Below are 19,818 nucleotides of genomic sequence, written 5' to 3'. Positions count from 1 at the left end.
GAGTTCCAATTGATGTGCTGGCCCCCAGCTCTCCAGATTTGAACCAGATCGAACACATCGGGGGTGTGATTGAACGTGACGTCAGAGCTCATCCCCCCTCTCCACCCACACCCCGCCACCCCAGAATTTACGGGAATCAGGCGACTTGTGAGTGGAGGTGTGGTGCCAACTCCGTCCAGTAAGCTAGCAAGGCCTCATTGCTTCCACGCCACGACGCGTCGCCGCTGTTATCCGTACCAAAGGTGGACATACCGGCTGTTAGGTAGACGGTCACAATGTTCTGGCTGATAAGACTTATTCGAGGACATCAACTAATTGCTGTTCCTTAAGCACAATACAGATAAAAGTGGTTTTAATTGTAACATCCTGTAGTCATGTCCTAGTTCATGAACCACAGGCAACGTATGAGTGGCCAAGTAAGTGGTCCCGACAGTCAGGATACTAGTTGCTTTGGAATAAGGCTGGGCATCTCGGACATATTCTGAGTCGTGGTCACCTTTGTGCTCAGACGGCAAAGACTACCAAATTCACCGGTTAGTCCCTCAGCCGTTAGGGGTAAAACCCAATGGGACCCGGGGCAAGTAAGGCTAGCAACCTGCTTCCCAGGTACTTTAAATATGATGCTGGCAACAATCAGAGCAAAAAGCCTCGGACCTTTGGAGGTGACGGAGTCCCACCTCTAGCTGACAAACCAGGGACTCCTAAGATACGACTTGGCAAACAGATAGTAATGAGATGGGGAGCTATAAATATCAATGGGAGCTACTCTGGGAAGAAGGTAGAGCTGGCAGAGGCTGCAGGTAAGATGGGGCTGGACGTTTTAGCTGTTAGTGACATTCGGGTAAGGGGTGAGAAAGAAGAGGAAGTGGGAGAATACAAGGTCTACCTGTCAGGAGTCAAAGCAGGAATAGCACAATGGGGTGTAGGGCTTTACATCAGGAAAAAAACGGAACCCAGCGTAGTTGCAATAAGGTATGTAAACGAACGACTGATGTGGATAGATTTGACAGTGTCTAGCAAGAAAATTAGGATTGTGTCAGTATATTCGCATTGTGAAGGGACAGATCAAGATAAGATGGATAGTTTTTATGAGGCACTCAGTGATGTAATTGTTAAAGGACAAGGACAGTGTTCTGCTCATGGGTGATTTTAACGCCAGGATTGGAAATCGAACAGAAGGGTATGAATAGGTTACGGGTAAATTTGGAGAGGATATGGAGGCCAACAGGAACGGGAAGCAACTCTTGGATTTCTGTGCCAGTATGGGCTTAGTAATCACAAACTCCTTTTTTAAACATAAGAACATTCAGCAGTATACTTGGGAAAGCAGGGGAACCAGATCTGTCATTGACTATATAATAACAGATCAGGAATTCAGGAAGGCTGTGAGGGACACACGTGTATTCAGGGGATTCTTTGATGACACTGATCATTATTTAATCTGCAGTGAAATTGGGATTGTGTGGCCGAAAGTGCAGGAGGTCAGGTCCATATGTAGGAGGATAAGAGTGGAGAAACTTCAAGATAAAGAAATCAGGCACAAGTACATAACAGCGATCTCAGAAAGATACCAGTTAGTTGAATGTAGTCAATTACAGTCATTGGAAAAGGAACGGACAAGGTACAGGGATACAGTACTAGAAGTGGCTAAAGAATGTCTTGGAACAGTAGTGTTTAAACGTAGGAGGAAGCAAACAGCTTGGTGGAATGACACAGTCAAGGCAGCCTGTAAAAGGAAAAAGAAGGCGTATAAAAAATGGCTACATACTAGAACTCAGGTAGACAGAGAAAGTTATGTTGAAGAAAGAAACAAAGCCAAACAGATAATTGCAGCATCCAAGAAGAAATCTTGGGAAGACTTTGGAAAGGTTGGAGACATTGGGTCAAGCTGCTGGAAAACCATTCTGGAGTGTAATTAGCAGTCTTCGAAAGGGAGGTAAGAAGGAAATGACAAGTATTTTGGACAGGTCAGGAAAACTGCTGGTGAATCCTGTGGATGCCTTGGGCAGATGGAGGGAATATTTTGAAGAGTTGCTCAATGTAGGTGAAAATACGATCAGTAATGTTTCAGATTTCGAGGTAGAATGGGATAGGAATGATGATGAAAATAGGATCACATTTGAGGAAGTGGAGAAAATGGTCAATAGATTGCAGTGCAATAAAGCAGCTGGGGTGGATGAAATTAAGTCGGAACTCATCAAATACAGTGGAATGTCAGGTCTTAAATGGCTACACAGGATAATTGAAATGGCCTGGGAGTCGGGACAGGTTCCATCAGACTGGACAAAAGCAGTAATCTCACCAATCTTTAAACATGGAAACAGAAAAGATTGTAACAACTACAGAGGTATCTCTTTAATCAGCGTTGTGGGCAAAATCTTCTCAGGTATTGTTGAAAGGAAAGTGCGAGTATTAGTTGAGGAGCAATTGAATGAAAATCAGTGTGGGTTTAAGCCTCTTAGAGGTAGTCAGGACCAGATCTTTAGCTTACGACAAATAATGGAGAAGTGTTATGAGTGGAACAGGGAATTGTATCTATGCTTTATAGATCTAGAAAAGGCATATGACCGGGTTCCTAGGAGGAAGTTATTGTCTGTTCTACGAGATTATGGAATAGGAGGCAAACTTTTGCAAGCAATTAAAGGTCTTTACATGTATAGTCAGGTAGCAGTTAGAGGTGACGGTAAACTGAGTTCATGGTTCAGAGTAGTTTCAGGGGTAAGACAAGGCTGCAACCTGTCTCCACTGTTGTTCATATTATTTATGGATCATATGTTGAAAATAATAGACTGGCTGGGTGAGATTAAGATATGTGAACACAAAATAAGCAGTCTTGCATATGCGGATGACTTAGTTGTGATGGCAGATTCGATTGAAAGTTTGCAGAGTAATATTTCAGAGCTAGATCAGAAATGTAAGGACTACGGTATGAAGATTAGCATCTCCAAAACGAAAGTAATGTCAGTGGGAAAGAAATATAAACGGATTGAGTGCCAAATAGGAGGAACAAAGTTAGAACAGGTGGACGGTTTCAAGTACTTAGGATACATATTCTCACAGGATGGCAACATAGTGAAAGAACTGGAAGCGAGGTGTAGTAAAGCTAATGCAGTGAGCGCTCAGCTACGATCTACTCTCTTCTGCAAGAAGGAAGTCAGTACCAAGACTAAGTTATCTGTGCACCGTTCAACCAACTTTGTTGTATGGGAGCGAAAGCTGGGTGGATTCAGGTTACCTTATCAACAAGGTTGAGGTTACGGATATGAAAGTAGCTAGGATGATTGCAGGTAATAGTAGATGGGAACAATGGCAGGAGGGTGTCCACAATGAGGAAATCAAAGAAAAACTGGGAATGAACTCTATAGATGTAGCAGTCAGGGCGAACAGGCTTAGATGGTGGGGTCATGTTACACGCATGGGAGAAGCAAGTTTACCCAACAGACTCATGGGTGCAACAGTAGAATGTAGGAGGAGTCGGGGCAGACCATGGAGAAAGTATCTGGATTCGGTTAAGAATGATTTTGAAGTAATAGGTTTAACATCAGAAGAGGCACCAATGTTAGCACTGAATAGGGGATCATGGAGGAATTTTATAAGGGGGGCTATGCTCCAGACTGAACGCTGAAAGGCACAATCAGTCTTAAATGATGATGATGATGATGATACAAATTCAATGAATAGCAATAGTTAAAAAAGGTACAGAAACCACGTAAGATTTAATAATTTCAAATTAATGTGTTCGCTTTTTTAATCAGCTGTGACTTTTTCTGTATACAGGGTGTTACAAAAAGGTACGGCCAAACTTTCAAGAACATTCCTCACACACAAAGAAAGAAAATATGTTATGTGGACATGTGTCTAGAAACGCTTAATTTCCATGCTAGAGCTCATTTTATTACTTCTCTTCAAATCACATTAATCATGGAATGGAAACACACAGCAACAGAACGTACCAGCGTGACTTCACTTTGTTACAGGAAATGTTCAAAATGTCCTCCGTTAGCGAGGATACATGCATCCACCCTACGTCGCATGGAATCCCTGATGCGCTAATGCAGCCCTGGAGAATGGCGTATTGTATCACAGCCGTCAACACTACGAGCACGAAGAGTCTCTACATTCGGTACCGGGGTTGCGTAGACAAGAGCTTTCAAATGCCCCCATAAATGAAAGTCAAGAGGGTTGAGGTCAGGAGTGCGTGGAGGCCATGGAATTGGTCCGCGTCTACCAATCCATCGGTCACCGAATCTGTTGTTGAGAAGCGTACGAACACTAACCTGTTGATGCTACGTACTCATGTCCTTGATGCTAGTACTGTAGAGCAATGAGTCGCATGTCAACACAAGCACCGAAGTCAACTTTACCTTCCTTCAATTGGGCTAACTGGTGGTTCAAATGGTTCAAATGGCTCTGAGCACTATGGGACTCAACTGCTGAGGTCATTAGTCCCCTAGAACTTAGAACTAGTTAAACCGAACTAACCTAAGGACATCACACACATCCATGCCCGAGGCAGGATTCGAACCTGCGACCGTAGCGGTCTCGCGGTTCCAGACTGCAGCGCCAGAACCGCGCGGCCACTTCGGCCGGCTAACTGGTGGTGAATCGAGGAAGTACATTACATACAGACGAAACTAAAATGAGCTCTAACATGGAAATTAAGCGTTTACGGTCACATGTCCACATAACATCTTTTCTTTATTTGTGTGTGAGGAATGTTTCCTGAAAGTTTGGCCGTACCTTTTTGTAACACCCTGCATTAGCTACTTGTATTCCACAATCTCTTCGCTGTTATGTAAATCTGCCTATTTGTGTCCTAGAAACGTGTTCGCCTATTAAAGTTGCTATGTTGTTAAAACCCTTTTCAGTTTATTACTGATGTATTTGAAAATGACTGTACATAACATCACAAATAAAGATCATCCTAATGATGTAGACAGGACAGTTTAAGGGCAGAAAAACATCCGTACACTAATATGCACCGATAGACACTTCCTTTGTTATGCGAGGAGTGTCGTTCCTTCTTGTGTCGGGACAGTTTACGAACTGCATGCGGCCTGACTTACTGCATACAGCCTGCGCCCTCGCAGGTGACTGGCCTTGCGCCTGCGCTGCACGTCTCAGTATAGGCAGTTCTAAGCTCTGGGCAAGCGGCCAAGAAAAAACAAACCAGAGCGGCAGGAATGTGTTGGACACAACTGTGTTTCATTTACAGTAATTCTCTCGTCGAGGACAGACTAAAGCTGTTCTCACACAGGGCGTGTTTCTCTCACCAGCACACTGTGGTTGGTGCACGCATAGAAACTAACTGATACATCACGTCGTGACCGGTGACAGCGGTGTTCTCCAGAGTCAGTTGTCGACCGCGTCTGGCTCGTAAATCACACAGTTTGTTTACGGAAATTCCTACGTTAGCTCTATTGGAATGCACATTTCCTCCCTTGTCCGTATGCTAGTCGTGTTGTTCTGTCTGTGCAATACGCAAGTAAAACATTCGCTGTCAATGAACGCATTATAAGGGAAAAACGAAAGCTCCGTGTCATGTCAGTAACATCAGCATATAAAAGTTCCATTACAAATGGTGCGGTAGCATTTTACAATAGTATTCTATACAAGACAAAAATTATTTGATTATTCTCGTTTTTCAGTGTAATCCTAAGGACATTGTTACTAGATCACTGCTTCTATTCAGTAGCAGAACTTTTGCAACTTGTGAAACGCAAGCCGCTACACAAGGAAGTGCAAAATGTCCTACTACAAGCAGAGCAAGCTACTTTTTTGTAACTTGTGTGTGTGTGTGTGTGTGTGTGTGCCGCGCGGGGTAGCCGGCATGGGTGTGTGTGTTGTCTTTAGCGTAAGTTAGATTAAGGACTGTGTAAGCCGAGGGACCGATGACCTCAGCAGTTTGGTGCAATAGGAACTTACCAAAATTACCAAAATTTCTGTGCATGTGTACGGACCGTCATAAACGATATTTATAAAGGAATTTTGTACTCCAAAGTCTAAAAATAGTTTTTTGATGAAATACCCATTGAACTGCTATCGAATCAGGCAGTGACGCAGAAAGCAATCTTGGATTTCATTGGTCCATATTCCCCGCCAGGTTCACAAAACTGAGCAGATTCATTCCTGAGAGACTGCATTCCTTTATTTATATAACATCGAATATTACAGTGCATAGTCCTATTAATCTTCTAAGGAAGTCCCAGAACCATTTAGAAAACGCGAAAGTGGCTAAAAAAGTATTTGGATGTAGAAAGACATGAACCAACTATCCTTGACTCCATAACTCAGCACCTCTATCCACTACACTAAGCTGAACTTGGATAGCACACGAACAACTCTTTTATGTTAGAATCACCTGAAGGCTTTCACCTCCGAGATGTTATCAACTGACATTTAATTAGAAGAAACTGTACCTACAGCAAGCGTTTTTGATAAATGTTCATTGTACTGTTGCCTTGAAACGGCATTTTCATAAGACGCAAATGAAATACCAAAATAACCAAATAAGAAAATTCTTTAACCAATACGTGTTTTCTCCACATTTTATTGTAACAAATCGTATCAGTAACGACCATTTTTGAGAAATCCTTAATGTAATGATGTTTTGAAACGGCTTGTATTTATAGGACGGAAGCACGAATGGTATAATACTAAACGCTTGAAATATGGGCTTCTACTGAAAACGATGAAATCCAATACGGCGTCTTCCAACCTCTGCATGTGGCACAGAGCGCGATCTTGCGTCTCATTGATCACATTATAATCCAGGAAGCAAAAATCTCACTTATCTTATTCGGTCTTCCACGTTACGGAATGGTGTGGAACGTGAAATATCATGCTGTTACGTCGCAAAAGTCGACCAGCTACTCGTCCACGAACGCTTTCTCGTCGGCACATAGTCCCTGCTTTCTAACGTCAACGCTCAGTATGCCGAGTTCAATATGCTGCTGAACGCTCAGGGAAGATGTTACTTGCGCATACGGTACATAGGCCTCAACGTGGAAAACGCTATTTCAGCGCGCCCGAGCGGCAGTTGGCTGTATATGGCTCATACATCACATTGTTTACGAAATGGACTGGACTGGACTGATTTGGGGGAAGAGACCAAACAGCTAGGTCATCGGTCTCATTGGATTAGGGAAGGATGGGGAAGGAAGTCAACCATGCCTGTCAAAGGAACCATCCCGACATTTGCCTGAAGCGATTTAGGGAAAGCACGGAAAACCTAAATCAGGATGGCCGGACGCGGGGTTGAACCGTCGTCCTCCCGAATGGGAGTCGAAATGGAGGGTGTTAAATTCCCATGTCAGCTCTATTAATAATCACATTTGCTCCCTTGTCCATATGTTAGTCATGCTATTCTGTCTGTTGTATATGTAAATAAAAACTTCAATATCCATGGACATGTTATGAGGCAAAAAGGAAAGTACCATGTCCTGTCAATAAGGACATCAGGTTATAATAGTGCCGTTACAAATTCTTACTTGGTCACTGCTCCGATTCAGCAGCAGAATCTTTAGAACATGCGAAACACAAAACTTAAAAAGAGGAATAGCAAAATATCTTACTAGAAATAGTTCAAACTGTCTTGCAGATTAAGTCAATTAAGCAAACTCTTTCCTTAGAAAGAGTGCACTTATATTTAAGATGACATCGGACAGTATAGAACGTAATTTTATGAAACTAATAAGAAAGTATGAGACCCTACTAGAAAACGTGAAGGCTAGTAAAAAGCATTTTGCATCCAGAGAAGCGCTACATCGTCCAATACCTTACGCTTCTGCAACTGTGCTTTTTACGCTACACAGACCATGCTTTGCCTCTCCTGAAAGCTTTTATCGTAGATAAGTTATTAACTGAAATTCCTTATGAATCCTTAGTGAGCCGTTGCTCTGAAACGGCATACTTCCATAATACGCTAGTAACAATAACTCTGTAACCACAAATATGACGTTTCCCATCATTTTATTAAAGCAAATCATATAATTAATAACGGGTTTCCGAGAAAGCCTCAGTTTGCTGATGCTCAGAAACGGCATATACGCTGATGTGGCAAAAGACATGGACTACCTCCTCGTATCGTATTGGACCTCCTTTTGCCCGGCGTGGTGCAGCAGCGCAACATGGCATGGACTCGACAAGACTTTGGAAATCCGCTGCCTCTATATTCGACCATAACTGCGGAAGTGTTGCCGGTGCAGGATTTTGTGCACAGGCTGACACCCCTCGATTATGTTCGATAAAAGTTTCATCGGATTCAGGTCGTGAGATCTGTGTGGCCAAATCATTCGTTCGAATTGTCCATAATGTTCTTCAAATGAATCACGACCAACTGTAAGCCATGACATGGCGCATTATCACCAACAAAAATTCCATTTTTGTTTGCTGGCCGGCCGCTATGCCCGAACGGTTCTAGGCGCTTCAGTCCAGAACCGCGCTGCTGCTACGGTCGCAGGTTCGAATCCTGCCTCGGGCATGGATGTGTGTGATGTCCTTAGGTTAGTTAGATTTAAGTAGTTCTAAGTCTAGGGGACTGATGACCTCAGATGTTAAGTCCCATAGTGCTTAGAGCCATTTGAACCATTTGTTTCCTGCAAATGACCTCTAAGTTGCCAAATATAACCATTTCCAGTTAATAACCTGTTCAGTTGTACCAGAGTATCCAGTCCATTCCGTGTAAACCCACACAGCCCACACCATTTTGGAGCCATCACCAGTTTGCACAGTGCCTTGTTAACAACTTGGCTTCGTGGAGTCTGCGCCACACTCGAAACCTACCACCTGTCTGACCAGGCCACGGTTTTCCAGTCAGTTAGGGTCCAACCGATATGGTCACGAGCCCAGGGGACGCGCTGCAGACGAGGTCGTGCTGATAGTAATGCCACTCGCGTCGGTCGTCTTTTGCTATAGCCTGTTGACGCCAAATTTCGCCGCACTGTCCTGACGGATACGTTCGTCGAACGTCCCACATTGATTTTGCCGTCACTTCACGCAGCACTGACAACTCTATCGAAACGCCGCTGCTCTCGGTCGTTAAGTGACAGCTGTCGGCCAGTGAGTTGTCCTTGGTGAGAGATAATGCCTGAAATTTGGTATTCTCGATACATTTGACACTGTGGATCTCGAAATATTCCGCGTTCGAAATCCGTTACTTCCCGCCCTGCGGACATAATCACGCCGGGAACCTGGTCACATGAATTACCTGAGTACAAATGATAGCACTGTCAGTGCACAGCCCTTTTATAAGTCGTGCAGGCGAAACTACCGCCACCTGTATATGTGCAAACCCTTCTCTCACGACTAGTGCGACCTCAGTGTATGCATATGGCTTTCAACTGAAAGCCAATATGACGTCTCGAAACTTTGTACTGAAGCGAGATGGCGTGCATGCGACGTAGGAGGCGTTCTTCCACTTGACTGGTCATCGTACAAACACACATTCACAATACACTACTGGCCATTAAAATTGCTACACCACGGAGATGACGTGCTACAGACGCGAAATTTAACAGACAGGAAGAAGATGCTGTGATATGCAAATGATTAGCTTTTCAGAGAATTCACACAAGGTTGGCGCCGGTGGCGACACCTACAACTTGCTGACATGAGGAAAGTTTCCAACCGATTTCTCGTACACAAACAGCAGTTGACCATCGTTGCCTGGTGACACGTTTTTGTGATGCCTCGTGTAAGGAGGAGAAATGCGTAACATCACGTATCTGACTTTGATAAAGGTCGGATTGTAGCCTATCGCGATTGCGGTTTATCGTATCGCGACATTGCTGCTCGCGTTGGTCGAGATCCAGTGACTATTAGCAGGATATGGAATCGGTGGGTTCAGGAGGGTAATACGGAACGCCATGCTAATCCCAACGGCCTCGTATCACTAGAAGTCGACATGACAGGCATCTTATCCGCATGGCTGTAACGGATCGTGCAGCCACGTCTCGATCCCTGAGTCAACAGATGGGGACGTTTGCAAGACAATAACCATCTGCACGAACAGTTCGACGACGTTTGCAGCAGTATGGACTATCAGCTCGGAGACCATGGCTGCGGTTAACCTTGACGCTGCGTCACAGACAGGAGCGCCTGCGATGGTGCACTCAACGACGAACCTGGGTGCACGAATGACGTACATTGGAAGCGTGTATTCGTCATCGCCATACTGGCGTATCACCTGGCGTGATGGTATGGGTTGCCATTGGATACACGTCTCGGTCACCTCTTGTTCGCATTGACGGCACTTTGAACAGTGGACGTTACATTTCAGATGTGTTACGACCCGTGGCTCTACTCTTCATTCGATCCCTGCGAAACCCTACATTTCAGCAGGATAATGCACGACCGCATGTTGCAGGTCCTGTACGGGCCTTTCTGGATACAGAAAATGTTCGACTGCTGCCCTGGCCAGCACATTCTCCAGATCTCTCACCAACTGAAAACGTCTGTTCGATGGTGGCCGAGCTACTGCTCGTCACAATACGCCAGTCACTACTCTTGATGAACTGTGGTATCGTCTTGAAGCTGCGTGCGCAGCTGTACCTGTACACGCCATCCAAGCTCTGTTTGACTCAATGCCCAGGCGTATCAAGGCCGTTATTACGGCCAGAGGTGGTTGTTCTGGGTACTGATTTCTCAGGATGTATGCACCAAAATTGCGTGAGAATGTAATACATGTCAGTTCTAGTATAATACATTCGTCCAATGAATACGCATTTATCATCTGCATTTCTTCTTGGTGTAGCAATTTTAATGGCCAGTAGTGTATCTGCCATGCTAGATATTGCTCTCCACGTTCGGAAATGCGCTTTTTCCACGCCATGACGTCAGAAACTCGGCACGCTCAACGCTCAACGTTCGAGTGCACGGTCCGAGTGCCGACTGTTTAAGCGTCGCAACGCACAGGATTTGCTGCCGCTCGTGAGTCCCATCCTCAGTAACAGCGACTGCGGGAGGCGCGCTCAAGGCTGCTGAGTGGGCGGGCGAGAGCACGTCGGGCAGCGGCAGCACGCGACAGGAGGAGCGCGCCCCGTGCAGGTGCAGCCGAGCCGCCGCCGGCGGTCATCGACTCGCCACTCTTATGCAACGCCTACACGCTACTGTGGGCGCCGGCGATAGCCGTAACTGGGACACGCCGCGCGGGATAAACAGGGGGGAGGGAAGTCTCGCCGATAAGATGAAAACAATCCTTGTCGCCTTTGTTCCGGTCCACACTGCCTGCGACGCTACTGCAACAAAACAAGCGGCGGACTAAAACAGATGGCCCAAATTCAGGTTTGACGCTGGTGCCGTTCGAGGCGTGGACCCAGAACTCCGTTCTGGGAGAGAGGCAGGGGGATGGTGACAGTTTGTTATTGTCTTTATCTTCTTCCCCTTCCAAATATAGTTGTCACTTTCACTTCTCACGTGCCACAGATGGATATGATACTAATAGTACCCAGTTTTTTTTAATACTGTTGCAGGTCAACTAAGGACCAAGTCAAGATAAGTATTTATTTCTCTTTTCCTTATGTTTCCTCCAAACTCTTTCGTTTCCTCAGAATTGGTTCTTTTCCTCTCATCTGACGAAATGAGACAGCCGGCCGCTGTGGCCGAGGGGTTCTAGGAGCTTCAGTCCGGAACCGCGCTGCTGCTAAGATCGCAGTTTCGAATCCTGCCTCGAGCATGGATGTGTGTGATGTCCTTTGGTTAGTTAGGTTTAAGTAGTTCTAAGTTTAGGGGACTGATTACCTCAGATGTTAAGTCCTCTAGTGCTTAGATCTATTTTTGAAATGAGAGCAGTTGTTTTTCTGTTTGTTTTAGCTTCCTGAAAATCTTTTGAGTTTCTTGACTTTAGTCTGACTTTTCCTCTCTTGAGTTACATCTCATGTTCAGTCTGTATTTCTTGTGTTGCCTCTCGTCCCATTTTCTTTGTCTCTTCTCCTGTTGTGGAAAAATGTGTGGGTCTTCTTCGGCAGTCAGTTTTCCTTCATCCTCTGTAGATGTCCATAGAGTGTAACACGTCTTCTCCTGCATGAATGACATTTTGCATTTGGATAAAAGTAATGTTTTCGACCCATAGAAGAGTTATGATTTTACAGCTGTATTATACTATCCTACTGAACATATTACGAAAAACATTTTTTTATTATACAGATTTCTCACTTTCATGTATGTTCATTTCAATCTTGTGTCCTAATTTTAATTTCTTGTTTTTTACTAATTATGTTTATATTTTTTCCCAGATATCTAAAAATGTTTTCTTGATGTTGTCGTACTTGATTTTTAAAATTGTTGGTGAGTCATGTTCATTGGCCTTGTATTCTCTCTTTTCAAACGATATTTGTAGGCTTACATCCTCAGGTATTTCCTTCAGAAGTTCTACTCTTTTCTTTAACCTTTTGTTTTTCTTCTTTCTCTCCGTTCTGTTATAACATTTTCCAGCAAGTAGTTGAGTAATAATAGTGACGAACCGTCTGCTTGTCGACTTCTGATACAATTGATTATTATTGGTTTTCCCGTCTTAAGCTAACTGCAGTTAAAGTGTATTTTTCATCAGACGCGGTCCACTTTTATTTATAAAGCATTTTCTGTGGTCATTCGGGAAATACCGTATCTACAATACGACTCTAAAGTTTTTTACTTATAAGCTGAAAACAGTATTTGTTTATAACACTTGTGTCCAATTTACTTGGGTGTTCTTGCTCACGAATTCTGAAGGCCACTGCCATTTAATTGAGGCTGGGGTCGAAAACTGTGTCACACATTCACTTATCACAATTTTTCGTCTTTTTGGAACCCGCTTTTCCTTACATTGTATTTTTTCTATTGCACATCAGTTTTGAAAACTTCAGATAAGGAATACTACCGTAGTTTCACGTGTTCTGCACGCAGCACAGTGTGTACGTATTCATTTGTTTTCTGTGTAGGCTGTGATCATTGCCAACCTGTGAATGGACTTTTTTTTTTTATACACATAGATACTGTGCTAAGTGCGGAACACGTGAAACTACAGTACTTTTCCTCTTGTTTACAAAATTAATTGTACGCCAATTTTTTAAGGAAATGCTGTTTTTAACCAAAATGTAGATACATATTACGTGTATCGTATTTCCAGAATGACCACAGAAGATCCTTTATAAATAGACCCGAACGCGTCTGGGGAAAGAGCTGTTTAATTGCACTTAGCTTAAGACGGAAAAACCAATAATAATTAATTTATAATAACTACTGCAGAAGATAGGATTTTAATAATAGTGAAAATAAATTAATAAATGTTTTAAAGTAATAGCAATAAACTGTATAATTACCATGAAATACATAAATACTTTAATACAGTTATAATAACCTGTTTACGTTAGTGAATAAAATAGTACATCGTTTTAGCATCACGTTCAAGAATCTGCCGGTCGTAAAAATACAGCGTTTGAAAAGCATTCATTCAAAATTGAGTAGTATATGTGTCACGAAATTAATTCAAGAACCTTAAAACCAACGAACTGTCTCAACATGATTAAAGTCATAATTTACACAATATAAAATCGAAGCGTACACTTACAGTTGTCGATATTTCAGTAAGGACTACGATTTTCAGCAGTGGTATAGAAACCATGCCTATACAAGAGTGTAAATAAATCGAATTCCATTTATTTCAATTGTTCCTGAGCACGTCTGTGAATCCAGTTTATCTCTTATCTTTTCTTTTTAGTGCAGGGTGTTTCCTATTATGTCAAGCCTTACTAAAATTCTACGATTTGCCGGGTCTACCTGTGGATTCGCGAAAATTATCGAATCTGTTGACAAAAGATGGTCGGGCTCTGCATAAGCACTTTTTTGTTCAGAACAGCTTGCCGTTTTTGGTACACTTAACCTTCGTGTTACTTTATTCTCAGAACGTTAACTCTGCAATCTGGAAATGTAAAAATATAAATGTTTCTACTACAAAAATTTGATTCCTTTCCCCTCCCCCCCCCTTTCTACATCTGCGTCACACAACTGAAGTAACCAACACAAGACTCTTACAGATCATAATTTAAAAAAAAAAAAAAAAAAAAAAAAAAAAACATTTTCACGAAACACAAAAACTGAAAAAAAATAAAATTCCGAAAACGTAAACGTTACTTGTGGAATCTCAGGTCCGACTGTTGAGGCAAAAAAAAAAAAGGACCTTCATCTTCTGTAACGCCGAAATACATTTCAGTGCCTTCGTGCCATCATTATGGGTATTTTTATTCACTTCTGTAAAATGCAAACATTTTAACGAATAATTATTGAGGCGAAAGAGGACTAAAACATCGTATGTCTGTTGGGACTATTACATTATATTACATTATCTTCTAAAATGTTAGGTTGTGTGGGACCTTCTTTATATTACTGTGTAGCTTGCGCTATGCAAAGTAACGATGTTATCGTCAGTTAGGTTTGCATGTTAACAAATCACTATGACGGAATTTTGTCACGTGAAAACATTTCTCGGTTGGTTGGTTGGTTGGTTTGGGGAAGGAGACCAGACAGCGAGGTCATCGGTCTCATCGGATTAGGGAAGGAAGTCGGCCGTGCCCTTTGAAAGGAACCATCCCGGCATTTGCCTGGAGCGATTTAGGGAAATCACGGAAAACCTAAATCAGGATGGCCGGACGCGGGATTGAACCGTCGTCCTCCCGAATGAAAACATTTCTCGGCTGTATTGTGGGACTACTTGCAGCTATTTTCACAGAATCTGGCCTCATCTGTTGTGAAAATATACGCAGAAACACGGTACATGTTTTTGAAGAACTACACTCGCAAGCTACAATCCTGAATCTGACAAAACTAAATGTTTATCCTTCGATCTTATTTAGCGCCACCGCCCCTCTCTCTCTCCCTCTGTGTGTGTGTGTGTGTGATAGATAGAAAAAGAGTGCAAAATTTAAATTTTTCATTGTTAGTTTGTGTCTCTTTTTTTTAGTTCCTGTAATGTGTTAAAAAATGTGGCATTGTGTAATGTGATTTAGTCGTTTATAGCCTGTCTTCCATATGCCACTGCCTTCTGAATGTGGAAGTTTTCTTCTTTCGAAGTTTTTGGTGTAGCCTGTGGATATATTTTATTATTTTTAAATATATTTATTTGACTTGGATTATGGCTTTGAGCTACTAAGTGATCAGCATATATGCAAAGGGAGCTATTACTCTTTTAGGGCTTTGAGGTGTTCCGAATATTTTAAAAAAAATTTTGTACATCTGTCCTATGATACTGGCAAGAAAATAAGGGAATTATCACGACAGACAAATTTGTATTAGACCTAATTGCGTTGGAATAATTGTTACTTGAAAACGCAGCAGAAGATACATAGGTAGAGCGAGAATACGAGGTTACTGAGCGATAATTCGCTATGTAAAGGGAGATAATAATATAGTAAACATTGGTATTGGAAAGGGACAGTAGCGGAAGGAATAGATGAAAGAGTTGCTAAAGAACGTGGGCTTGATATTAGGGATGAAAGGAGGAAACACTAAATTCTGCGATAAATTTAAGTTAGTAAGAGGAGGAAGTATACTTGGAACAGACCTAGAGACGCAGGAAGATTCCAGCGCGATTATATCATGATTAGACAGCGATTCAGAAATACGACGTTAGATTGTAAGGCGTACCTACTAGCAAATATAGACTCAGATCACAATTTAGTAATGACGAAGAGTCGACTGAAGTTTAAGTTAATCGTCCGGAAGAATCAATCTGGAAGGAACTGGGATACTGAGGTACTGAGAAATGATGTGGTGCGTTTGAAGTTCCCCTAAGTCTGTAGACAGTGCGAAGACGACTAACAAAGTAGGCAGCTAAATGAAGAGGTATGGATATCTCTAAAAAGGGCACCCACAGAAGTTGGACAGACAGAGACATGAATAACGGAGGTAACTGTGAAGGAATCTTGAGTAACAGAAGAAATACTTCAATTGATCGACGAAAGAAGTAAGCACAAAAATATTCAGGAATACAGGAAATGAATACAGCAATATAAGTCACTTAGGAATGACATAAGCGTGGATGCCATGGCGAAAATGGCTACAGGAAAAATGTGATGAAATATGAATAGACCTGGTCGTCGAAAGAACAGATTCAGCACTTAGAAAAATAAAAAGAATCTTCGGTTAAATTTAAAGCAAGAGCAGCAAAATTGGACGTGAGGTGGGAGCTCCACTGTTAAACTCAGAGAGTAGGTGGGTGGTAGAGGAGGACTCTTCTACGGGATAAAAGAATAAATAGTAGCCGATGTGGCATAGGGGATACAGCATTACAGTCAGAACTTAGCAGCACTTTGGAAGACTTGATATCAAATAAGGCAAAAGGGACTAACAGCATACCTTTGGAATTACTGAAGTCATTAGGAGAAGTGGCAACCAAACGACTATTCAAGTTGATGTGTAGATACTATGAGACTGGAGACTTACCAATCGGACTTCCGGAAAAATATCATTCACAGAATCCAGAAGATAACAGTGGGAGATAAGTGTGAGAGTAATCACAAATCAGCATAACAGCTGGTGCAATTGACAAGAATAATATATAGAAAAACCGGACAAGTGTAAGTATGACTCACGCTCTGAGTGTTCCGTAAAAAATTACAGCATTTTTTTCTTCGAAAAATTGCCTCCAAAATTCAGGTGCGTCTTATACTCGAAATTAATATAAAAATGTCCAGTGTTTGATTTAAAATTCCTGCCAGTCTTAAAAATGGCCATATATGATAGCCATATATTCGATACTGAGGGTTCAAATGGTTCAAATGGCTCTGAGCACTATGGGACTTAACTTCTGAGGTCATCAGTCCCCTAGAACTTAAAACTACTTAAACCTAACTAACCTAAGGACATCACACACATCCATGCCCGAGGCAGGATTCGAACCTGCGACCGTAGCAGTCGCGCGGTTCCAGACTGTAGCGCCTAGAACCGCTCGGCCACCAATGGCCGGCGATACTGAGGGAAACCTACGTCTATTTGGCAATACTGGATCCAACTGGCAGCAGCAGTGCACCGATGCGACGAACACGAACTGCAGGAATTCTCAAGTTTGCTAACACTCTCCCTCTTGCCCCACCACCACAAACTCAGAACACTGTCTAGCCTATGACGCGTCATTCCAGTTTCGGTGCCAGTGAATTCGAAATGAAAGTGATATGTGTTGTTGGTAACAGTACAATATTTTTGTTAGTAGCAGACTATAAATTAAAATTAACAGCATAACAGAAAAACAGAGCAACTGAGCGGCATTTCGGCCCTCCACTAACGAAAAAAGCCATTCGCGAAAGACGGGCTAGGAAATGAAATGATCGTATGGCATTGTTGGCCGTGAGGCCCCATGCGGGGAAGTTCGGCCGCCGTATTGCAAGACCATTTTTTAGTTGACGCCACTTCGCCGACTTGCGAGTCAATGATGATGAAATGATGAACACACAACACCCAGTCATCACGAGGCAGAGAAAATCCCTGTCCCCGCCCGGAATGGAACCCGGGACACCGTGCGCGGGAAGCGAGAACGCTACTGCAAGACCACGAGCTGCGAACACAGCTTAGGAAAGAAAAAGCAAAAGAAAGAACGAAGCCTAGTTGCGCAAATAGAGGAATGAATGCAAAATGGTCAAAATTAGAAAATGACACATTGAAATGGAGTCAAGGATACCGTCAAAATGGCGTTGGAATTAATACAAAAGTGATTCAAAATACATGCTCGTAAGCTAGACTTATAGTGGAACTTAACAGACTTTAAGGGTGGAGTTGGTTGGTGCTACAGGTTTTGTGAAGTGTCATTGCCTTAGCATGTGAATCAAAACCAAAATATCTCAAAAAATGCCACAAGAGTATGAAGAGAAAATACTATCATTCCATCGCTTTGTTATTCAACATCGAAAGAAAACCACTGTGGAACTAAGCTAAATAGCGAATTTGGACGAGACTCCTCTGACATTTGATGTGCTGAGTAACAGAACTACTGCCGTGAAAGGTGCTAAAACTGTAACTATAAAAACAATAAAACAAGTGGACATTAAAAAATGCGCTACACTGTTGGCCTTTCGTATTGTACTAAATTTAATCCAATGATAATATTCGAGCGCAAAACAATGCCAAAATCTTCTGAAATACTGCCAGGTGTTGTTGTTCACGCACATGCCAAGGGTTGGATGTACGAGACTGGCATGAAATTACGGATTAACAGAGTGATGGAGAGAAAGAAAGGTGCTTTATTGAAGAAGAGTTCCGTACTGCTGCTTGACCAGTTTAATAGTCATTTGAAAAATTCTGTGAAAGAGAAATTGAGATAGAGAAATACAGAGCTTGCTGTTACTCCGGAAGGACTTTCTTCACAATTGCAACCTCCTTATGTCTCGATGAATAAACTATTTAAACTGTATACAATAGAGAGTAATGGAACAAATGGATGATGGATGAAACCTAATATGAATTCAGGCGGAAGGCAGCTTTAAAATGACCTAAAATCAAACAAGTGTGTCAGTGGATAAAACAGTCGTGGTCTAGAGTGAGAGAAGACATTATTTTTAAAATCTTTCAAGAAGTGCGGCATAAGTAACGCTCTCGATGAAGCGGACGACGATGACGACGACGAAGAAGAAGAAGATGAAGAATAAAAAGAAGGAGAAAGTGCAGATGAAGATTTTCAGTGATTTTGAAGATCAGTTCTATTTTATAAACAAAGATTTTTTTTGGCTTTTCAATCTAATAACAAAAATGTAAAATGGTATTCTTAAAAAATGTTTAAAAATTAAGGTCCTCGTGAAATACGCTAATTATGTGTATACACAATAGTAATAATAATAATAATAATAATAACAATAATTTCGTGTGGTACAGTGGCCTCATGCACGTCTTTCTGTTGGACGCCAGTCGGCGACTCGCGTGTCCCTAACCTACCCCAAATTATCCAACAGAGGAAAGGGCACCTACCTTTTGAAGTGGAATCCGAACCACGTGTTGCTTCTGGCGGCTACTCACATCGTTGCGAGTTGGGGACTAGGTTAAAACGAAGACCGAAAAATCCGTAGATCGACCGAGATTCGATGCCGTACCCTCTCGGTTTCTAGGCGCGCGCTTTACCGCTTTTTTTTCCATTTTGTTCGTCATTGTTCTCATCATTCGGTCTGGGCGGCCGTCACATGACGCCCCTTCAGGTTCATCGTTGAATATTTCACTCAATTTTTTTTTATTAGAGAGAGACTGCTAGACCACCGGTCCCGACATGTATTTATGTTGTTTATCTATAGGTTTTAATGAGTGAATTTGAGAGTATCTATGTGACATACACGGCCGTATCTACTGAGTGGATTGACTTAGAAGCTTAAATAATACCCACCGCCAAGGGAGCTTAGGCCTCAGTATTTGACATAAATTTCAACTTGATACCTCTGTCCCTTCCTTAGAAGAACGGATCATAACAGACGGACAAAACGACGGACGACAAATGGCAAAAAAAGTTTTTCATGTGACATAATTGCAAATTAACAATTTTCGTTTTTTTTCTTATACTTGCACTGTGAAATCTTGCTTCTTGGCAAATTTTATTTTTCTGGGTTAATGGGAAGTACCTTATACGTTTTGATGAGTGAGTGTACGAGAGTCAAAATATGACATAAGTGGTCGTATCTTTTTATTTCATTAACCTAGAAGCTTAAAGTTTTTGGTTGGTTGGTTTTGGGGAAGGAGACCAGACAGCGTGGTCATCGGTCTCATGCTTAAAGTTTTTACAGGAGGCCATAGACATTAGTAGTTGACATGAATTTCAACTTGATATCTGTACTTGAGAAAAAGGCGTCATAACAGTCAACACAGACGGGCAAC

This window comes from Schistocerca nitens, chromosome 7, assembly GCF_023898315.1.
Source record: "Schistocerca nitens isolate TAMUIC-IGC-003100 chromosome 7, iqSchNite1.1, whole genome shotgun sequence".
NCBI classification, from domain to species: domain Eukaryota; kingdom Metazoa; phylum Arthropoda; class Insecta; order Orthoptera; family Acrididae; genus Schistocerca; species Schistocerca nitens.
Note: the sequence above shows the minus strand (reverse complement) of the source record.